Source organism: Dermacentor variabilis, chromosome 5 (assembly GCF_050947875.1).
Source record: "Dermacentor variabilis isolate Ectoservices chromosome 5, ASM5094787v1, whole genome shotgun sequence".
In the NCBI taxonomy this organism is placed as follows: Eukaryota; Metazoa; Arthropoda; class Arachnida; order Ixodida; family Ixodidae; genus Dermacentor; species Dermacentor variabilis.
In genome coordinates, this window is record NC_134572.1 from 169,836,312 (window position 1) to 169,844,730 (window position 8,419).

The 8,419-nt window shown below is 48.1% G+C and overlaps 1 non-coding gene across 1 annotated transcript; it reads left to right on the plus strand.

The window, feature by feature from the left end:
- Positions 1 to 4,533: 4,533 nt before the first annotated feature.
- LOC142583834 (U2 spliceosomal RNA) lies at positions 4,534 to 4,723 on the plus strand. The gene has a single exon (XR_012828669.1). It is a non-coding gene; the product is annotated as a U2 spliceosomal RNA (small nuclear RNA).
- The last annotated feature ends 3,696 nt before the right edge of the window (positions 4,724 to 8,419 follow it).

An 8,419-nucleotide genomic window follows, 5' to 3' on the forward strand; every position in this document is an offset into this window, starting at 1 on the left:
ACGCAACGCAGTGCACACGCAACGCATAGCACACGACACGCAGAGCACTCACAATGCACAGCACATTCAATGCACAGCACAGGCAACACACACGCAACACACACGAGCAATTCACAGCTCAGGTAACGCAACGCAAGCGCACATATGCAACACACACGCGCAATACACAGACGCAAGGCACAGCACACGCAACGCCAAGCACATGCAACGCACAGCGCAGACAACGCATAGCACACGGAACGCAGAGCACATGCAACGCAAAGCACACGCAACACACGCGCGCACACGCAACAAATATACGCAATGCACAGCACACGGCACGGACAGTACACGCCACACACGCGCACACACGACACAAACAAATGCAACGCGCAGTACACGCAACGCAAAGCATATGCAACACACACATGCAACACACAAATGCAACGTACAGCTCAGGCAATGCACAACACACGCAAAGCACGGTGCATGCAACACATGCACGCACACGAAACACACACGCAACACAGACGCAACGCAGAGCACACGCAACGCAGAACACACGCGTCGCACAGCACACGCAACGCACAACACACGCAACGCAGAGCACACGCACAGGCAATGCACATACAACACACGCGCACACATACAACACACACACTCAATGCGCAGCACACGCAATGCAGAGCACACGAAACGCACAGCACACGAAACGCACAGTACATGCATCGCACAGCGCACTCAACACACGCGCGCGCACGAAACACACACATGCAACACACACGCAACGAACAGCACACGCAATGCACAGCGCACGCAACGCACAACGCACGCAACACACACGCAACGCACAGAACAAGCAATACACAGCACACGCAACACGTGCGCGCACATGCAACACAGACACGCACTGCACAGCACACGTAACGCACAGCACAGGCAATGCATAGCACGGACAATACATGCGCGCACACGCAACACACACACGCAAAACACAGCACATGCAACGCACAGCACACGTAACGCACAGCACAGGAAATACACAGCACACACAATGCATGCACGCACATGCAACGCACACACGCAACACACGGCACATGCAACGCACAGCACACGCAACGCACAGCACACGCAACACACCCGCGCACATGCAACACACACACGCTACGCACAGCACACCCAACACACGAGCCCACATGCAACACACACAAGCAATGTACAGCACATGCAATGCACAGTGCACGCAACACACACATACAACGCACAGCACACGCAACGCAGAGCACACGCAACACACACACGCAACGCACAGTACACGTAACGCACAGCACAGGCAATGAACAGCATGCAGAATGCATGCGCGCACACGCAACACACACACGGAACGCACAGCAGACGCAATGCACAGCACACGTAATGCATGCGTGCACAACACATGCGCGCACACACAACACACGCACACATACGCAACTCAGAACACACGCAACGCACAGCACTAGCAATGCAAAGCACACACAATGCATAGCACAAACAACACACAGCACATGGAACGCACAGCACTCGCAAAACACGCGCGCACACGCAGCACATACATGCAACGCATAGCACAAGCAACGCACAGCACACGGAACACACGCGTGCACATGCAACACATACACACGCAACCCACAGCACAGGCAATGCACAGCACACGCGGCGCGCAACACACGCAACAAACCCGAGCACACGCAATACAAAGCACATGCAATGCACAGCACACGGAACACACGGAACAGACCCACGCAACACACACACAGGCAATGCACAGCACAGGCAACGCACAGCGCATGCAACGCACAGCACACGCAACACACACGCGCACACGCAACGCACAGCACATGCAACGCAAAGAACACACAATGCACAGCACATGCAACGCATAGCACAGGCAACACACAGCACATGCAACGCACAGCACTCGTAACACACGCGCGCACAAGCAACACATACATGCAACGCACAGCACATACAATGCACAGCACACGGAACACACGCGTGCACATGTAATACATACACACGCAACCCACAACACAGGCAATACACAGCACACGCAGCGCACAACACACGCAACAAGCCCGCTCACACGCAATGCAAAGCACATGCAATGAACAGTACACGGAACACACGCAACACACACACAGGCAATGCCCAGCACAGGCAACACACGCGCGCACTTGGAACACACACGCACACCGCACAGCACACGCAACACACGCGCGCACACGCAACACACACGCAACGCATAGTACACACTACGCACAGCACACGCAACACACAGCCCACGCAACACACGCACGCACACGCAACGAACAGCACATGCAACGCACAGCACACGCAACAAACGCCGGCACATGCAACACACATGACACGCATAGCACAGGCAATGCACAGCACACGCAGCTGCGTGCAGCTGCGCGAAGCAAGTGTACACATTTTCTCTCTCTCTCTCTCTGCATTTGAGGCAACTGTAATTTTAATTTAAATGCAATTGGAGGCGGGAGCAACCTGATGAGAGTAGGTGAACTTCGGCACACCTTGTAGTTTACAAATCGTTTTCAAGCTTTGAGGACAAACACCTTCGCGCCATCTGCTTTCCCCGTCTCTTTGGCACTATATTTTGTGTGCGGCATGCTCTGCATTCCAAAGAAACACGCGTTTCTGTCCTTCTCTTACGTTCGTCTTTTTGTTCCTGCTCATGTAGAAGCTGCTGTGCTCTTTACTCGCTGTAAAATAGAATGCTTGCGCAAGCCAACAAGGTGTGCGTGGGTTTTTTACGCCTCCCAAGACGTTTCTGCCATTATTCACTGGCTCTCGTTCACAGTATGCAATGGAGCGTTAGCTCGCACCATCTACCTTTCTTTCTGTATGGCGAAGTCCGTAGCTTTTCCTAGTTCTGAACACAGATGGTGCAAACGCGTTTTCGCGCCAGTTTCGAACGACCTCGCTGTACTCATGTGCCTCATTTAAATGTTTGAAAGTGGTTTACAAAAGGGGGTGGTCCTTTTTTCTTGTGCAAGACTGAGCTTACCAGCTGTGTTTAAGGTGTGCTAGCATGTGTGCGTATATATATATATATATATATATATATATATATATATATATATATATATATATATATATATATATATATATATATATACATATACACACACACTCGGCAGTGGCAAAGATGATGAGGTAGCAATTTTTTAAAAATATGTGTGCTTCACCTGGTGGTCTTCCTCCCCTCTATGTTTCCTATAGGAAGGAGTGCGCAGCCTTTTCTATAATGATTTTTTCATTCACTTCTATTTTGCTCGTCTTTGTACTGGGGCACGTTACCAAATTCTACCGGTCGATTCGACACGCTGCAATGCGTCCCGGCCTGTATCAAAATTTTCACTAGGCCTAGCGGTAAATAAAAAGAAATGAAGGAAATGCGCACGGGCTTGAAACGAAGGCCTCAGGCAAGGTCACCTTGAGCGGTCGCATTCAGACAGAATTAAGCATTCCCCTTGCACGTGTTTTCCGCTCGACTGTTCCGTTTTCTACGAGGTTGCCTTCGTTAGTTTTGCCTTACAAACAAGGTGACTCTGGCACTCTGGTCTCGTTTCTACGGGACAGCGTTTCCTTAACAGTGAAAGACTGAGGCGTCGCGAGTTCATTCGTGAGCTAGAGAGCATAGAGTCTCTAGACAGGCTGAAATTTATAAAATTGCCCACGCTGTTGCTGAGGTTACCAATGTCGGCAGCCCACCCACAAGGCAGTAGTACAATGGAGTGAGGTGAAGGACATCGCTTCTCAGCCTTTTGGCTAAGATCAAAGTGTCCTCCCCCTCAATGCCACAAGAGTCCAGGCACCCGCAGCCGACAAAAGATGCAGGCTCTGCGGGTATGGGGAGGAGACACTGCCGCATGTACTATGCCATTGCATGCGGCAGGGCAGGGCCATGACGGAGCGTCATGACACCATCGTCGCCAGACTAAAAAAGGTTGCCTTGGGGAGCTTCACAGTCATCACAGAGAACCAGGTCGTGGACACTACATCACTCAAGCCGGACCTGGTACTTGCCCGTGGAGAGGAGGCACTGATCGTGGACGTCTGCTGCCCTTTCGAGAACAGGCTTCAGGCGTTTCAGAACGCCCGGAAGGCTAAGGAGGAGAAGTACTCCCCTGTACACCGTCAACTCCTCCGGTGGTTCCAACGCGTGACGGTAGACGCGGTTGTCGTCGGCTGCCTTGGCACCTGAGATCAGGGAAACGATCGCGTAATGCGCAGGGTATGTAGTAGGCAATACCTACAGACTATGGAACGCCTCTGCATCAGCGACACCATCAACGCCTCCACAAAGACTTTTAGAGCCCACATAGGCACGTCTTAAATGATCTTATGTGTTTAGAGAAGCGCTTTTCGCCAAATTTTACACCTTTACAGTTTCTAACTTTTTAAATAACACCACTAACTAGCTTTTTTAGACATTTGTTTGTCTTTTTAGATTATACACCTTTTATCCGTTTTTCCTTGGTTCTGTAACACATATTTTTGATGTATTGTACATAGCATAATAAACAACTCTGTACTTATCAACATAATATCTGATGCGGGTTCTATATGGACCCACGATATTAAACATATTTTTGGAAGTCGGTAGAGTGCTCGAAGCCTGCTTCACCTCCGCCGCAGGTCGGACCGGTATTGCACTACCTCCGGGATCGGCCCTCGCTCACTTAGGTGAAGCTTCATTCAATCAAATTGAAGAACACAAGCTCGAAGCGAGCACTGACTCGACACGCACCATTCCTAGACTATACAGAACGATGCCGGTTCGCGGACCAAGAGTGCAATTAAACTGCCACTCCATCTGCGTGTAGCGTCGCACTTGTTGCATAGCAAATTTGTCAGCCGCCCCAGCAAATTTCTCATTAAGGCCTTCGAGAAAAATAAATGAAAGCAAAAGAAAGAACCAGGAGAGAGAATCGGCAATTTATATGTCTAGCAGATGGAATTCTTATTTATCCGATTTTTCTGAATGATTGTCTGTTGTAATTAGCCACTCGGGGGGGGGGGGTGATTAGCCGTGGGTGTGATTGGTCGTGGGTAGGTCGTGGGCTTCACTGTCCTGCAGAACACGCCTGCTGGGCAGTGAAGCCGCATTGAAGGGGCAAAGAGTAGCGCAGTGAAGCCCATGCTCGGGTGAAAAACGCAAATTTAATTTCATTTCATTTCATTTTATTACCTTAAAAGCCCCATAGGGGCATTACATAAGGGGTGGGCATACATATATTTATTATACATCATTTGAAGAATAACAGAGCATAAGTTACAACACACGTGTAAATTAAGTACATAATTCCATTTAGTACACACAAAATAGCATATCCTGTTCATTTTTTTTTATTCTAAAGAATGGTCTGTCAGTCTTTGCATGAATGTAGGTGCACAGGTTATGGCGGCAATTTGGTGGGGCAGGTTGTTCCAATCTGTTGCTGCGCGAAAGAAGAATGAACCTGAAAAGTGATAGTATGAGTGCGAGGGCGGCCAACTTGGTACACGTGCCGAGTGCGATGTGATAACGGGCAGCGGGAATAATGTATGGTGGTTGATTAAGTGAAGTATGATAAAACAGGAAACAGAGAGAGACTTGAGATGCGACGGCGATCAGCGAGTGTAACCAGTCCGGATTCTTTTTTCAGTCATGACACGCTGACATCATATGAATACGTTGCATCGTTGGACCATTATAGCCAAAAACACAACCAAATCGCCAAATAGTAATTTCCATTACTGTAAATTTGAGTTCAGTTTGCGCATTGCGTTCGCTGAGGTAAAGAAGATAAATGCGAGTGCCACGGCAGCCGAGTCAAAGCTTAGGATCACATACCATTTTTTTTCTTGCCTTGTACTCGTTGCCTGCGTGGCCCTAGTGCACATGCACACGAAAGTAATGGAATAGTGAAAACACGAAATAATTCGGTGCGGCTGTATCGTGTCTGTTTTGTGCGCTTTGTTCTTTGTGGAATACAGCGGTGGTGTGCGTTCTGAGAAAGTTTCAGTGCCTCTCTACTGTGACCAGCGAAGCTATATTTAAAACCACATTGATGTACGGTTATTGCTAGAAACTGCATCTGGGTGTTTTTTTGTTTTTTTTTCGCTACCACTGTTGGATTATCACAACCGCGATTCGTTGTGCTGCTACGCGTTCTTGCCAAAGTTTAGCTCTATACGCGACATGTGATGCGTGGTCGGCACATTCAAGCAGTCAATCGCAAACCGTTCCAAGAAGAAGGTTGCACTCCACGTGCCGCCGGGAGCGCGAGTTCGACGATCCTACTTTTCGACCCTCGAGGAAACGCCGCCATCCGACGTTTTCTATAATACGCGAAGATTCAGTGACCGCGACCGCTTGTCTTTGTCAATATCTCGGACACATTTTTTTCCTTTATTCCAGATCCTCAGACGAGCCCGTGTTCACGCGCACTTGCTCTCTCCGATAAGCAGGGAAGCTCGGTTGGGGTGGTGTCGGGCCTTGCGCATGCACTGCTGAGCTCGTCGCTTCACCGGCCAGTCGACGCTGGCGCGGTACTGGTAATAAATTTCGATGTGCATGGTGAAACGTCACTTTGTATTGCCACTGTAGACTAGCAATGCAATGTCTTTGCGAGCAAGCGTAGAAATGAGAGCCCTTGTAGAGTAATGTAAATGTTCCTCCAAGTATTAGGTTTGTAATTTCCGCCTACGAACATGAACTAGACAAAGAAAATGGTCTGTAGCCGCCTTCACTACTTAAAATCCCCGTACGAAGAAATTTGCGTGGGCTAATGACAGCTCAAAAGAGAGACGCCATGTAAAGAAGAATGGCTGCCTTTTACGTGATCTCCCGCGTGAAACCAGACGATAGATTAATTTTAGCCGTTCATTTTAATTTGCCGAATGTAAACCGGAACATTTTCTATACGCGGTCTTGAGATTTGAATGGCAATCAATGACACCCTTTTTTTCTGTTTGTTCTATCTGGAACCAAAAGAATTTTGAACGCCATATCAATCTTAGATTCGAAGAGATACCGTGGCTGGTATGCTGAAAAATAACGCCTTGCGCTACGTCACCCCTGATGAACATGCTGTGGCGTTCACCTTCATGATCACGGCATTAAAAATCGGCAGTTCCCGAATTTTCATCGCAGCGATGATGAACCGAAATGCTGGATTCTTATCGTAAAGATATTATAGAAAGCACTAGTTCTGTGGCTAGCTTTAAGGAAAAGAAAAACATCATTCAGGAATGTATAACTCAAAACAACTAAAAAATCAGCACGCAATTCGTACTACAATGAGAATACTAAGAATACTGAAAAAGTTGAAATCTAAACATACTGCAAGCGGCCAACAAATGCAAAGGAACCAACGAACTGAACTGAAATTATTTCATCCAGACATGCCCCGAAAAACGTGGCCACTATCAATGCTCATTTCAAATGTTTTCTTTTTTTATGCGGATAATAATTATCTTCCCAATGGCGGATGTGAAAATTTCAGAGCACGGCATTTTCGAAATCTCAAGGCCCCGGATGCTTTCTCTAAGCATTTTGCTTGTGGCAGATGGAGAAAATTTTCGCGCACATAATTTATAATACTCTAGTTGGTTTTCTTGAAGAACACGAAGTGCTGACAAAGGACCAACCAGGACACAAATTAATCGGTATTACGCACGATGATTTCGCAGCTGCAATAACAAAAGGGTAACAAACAGACGTTCATTTCATGGTGTGTCTTTCACGCCTCTCACAATAATAATAAAAAAGAAACTACTGCGTAAATTAGGTTTTCCCAAATCGGATGGTTTCGATCAGCTTTTGAACAGCTCTTCCTTAAATTGTGTTCTTTTTGATTGAGTTGGTGCGGGCCTCTGTTGTTTAAGATTTTTGTAAATGGCATCATTACTGGATAGGTGCGGACGTCTGCGTGATGTATGAAACAGTCTGTTCACTTGAGGATCAATGGAGAACCCCAAAAGAAAAATCCTATTGTGGTGAGAGAAGTGGCAGATGAGTACTATTATCGGGAGAAAAAAGAGAAAAACCGCCTGGTGTGAAGCTCCAAACAAATTGTTTTTCTTGAGATGATCTATAAAGCACCTTAAACGCAGCACCCGTAGACGAAGACAAATGTCCAAACTCGAAAGAAAGTATGAAATTCGTGGCGCCCGTTTGCTGTGAAACAACGGGCAACATTACGAAGGCGGCTACCACGTCAGCCGGGGCGGCCACACCCCGCCCGCGCTTAAGCCATATATGGGGACTGAAAATGCTCGCCGCCCAAGCTGCACGCGCAGTCCGCTACCACGTCAGCCGGGGCGGCCGCGCTTAAGCCTGAAAATGCTCGGCGCTTAAGCCCGGTAGCGAGCAAAAATGCTCGGCGCTTAA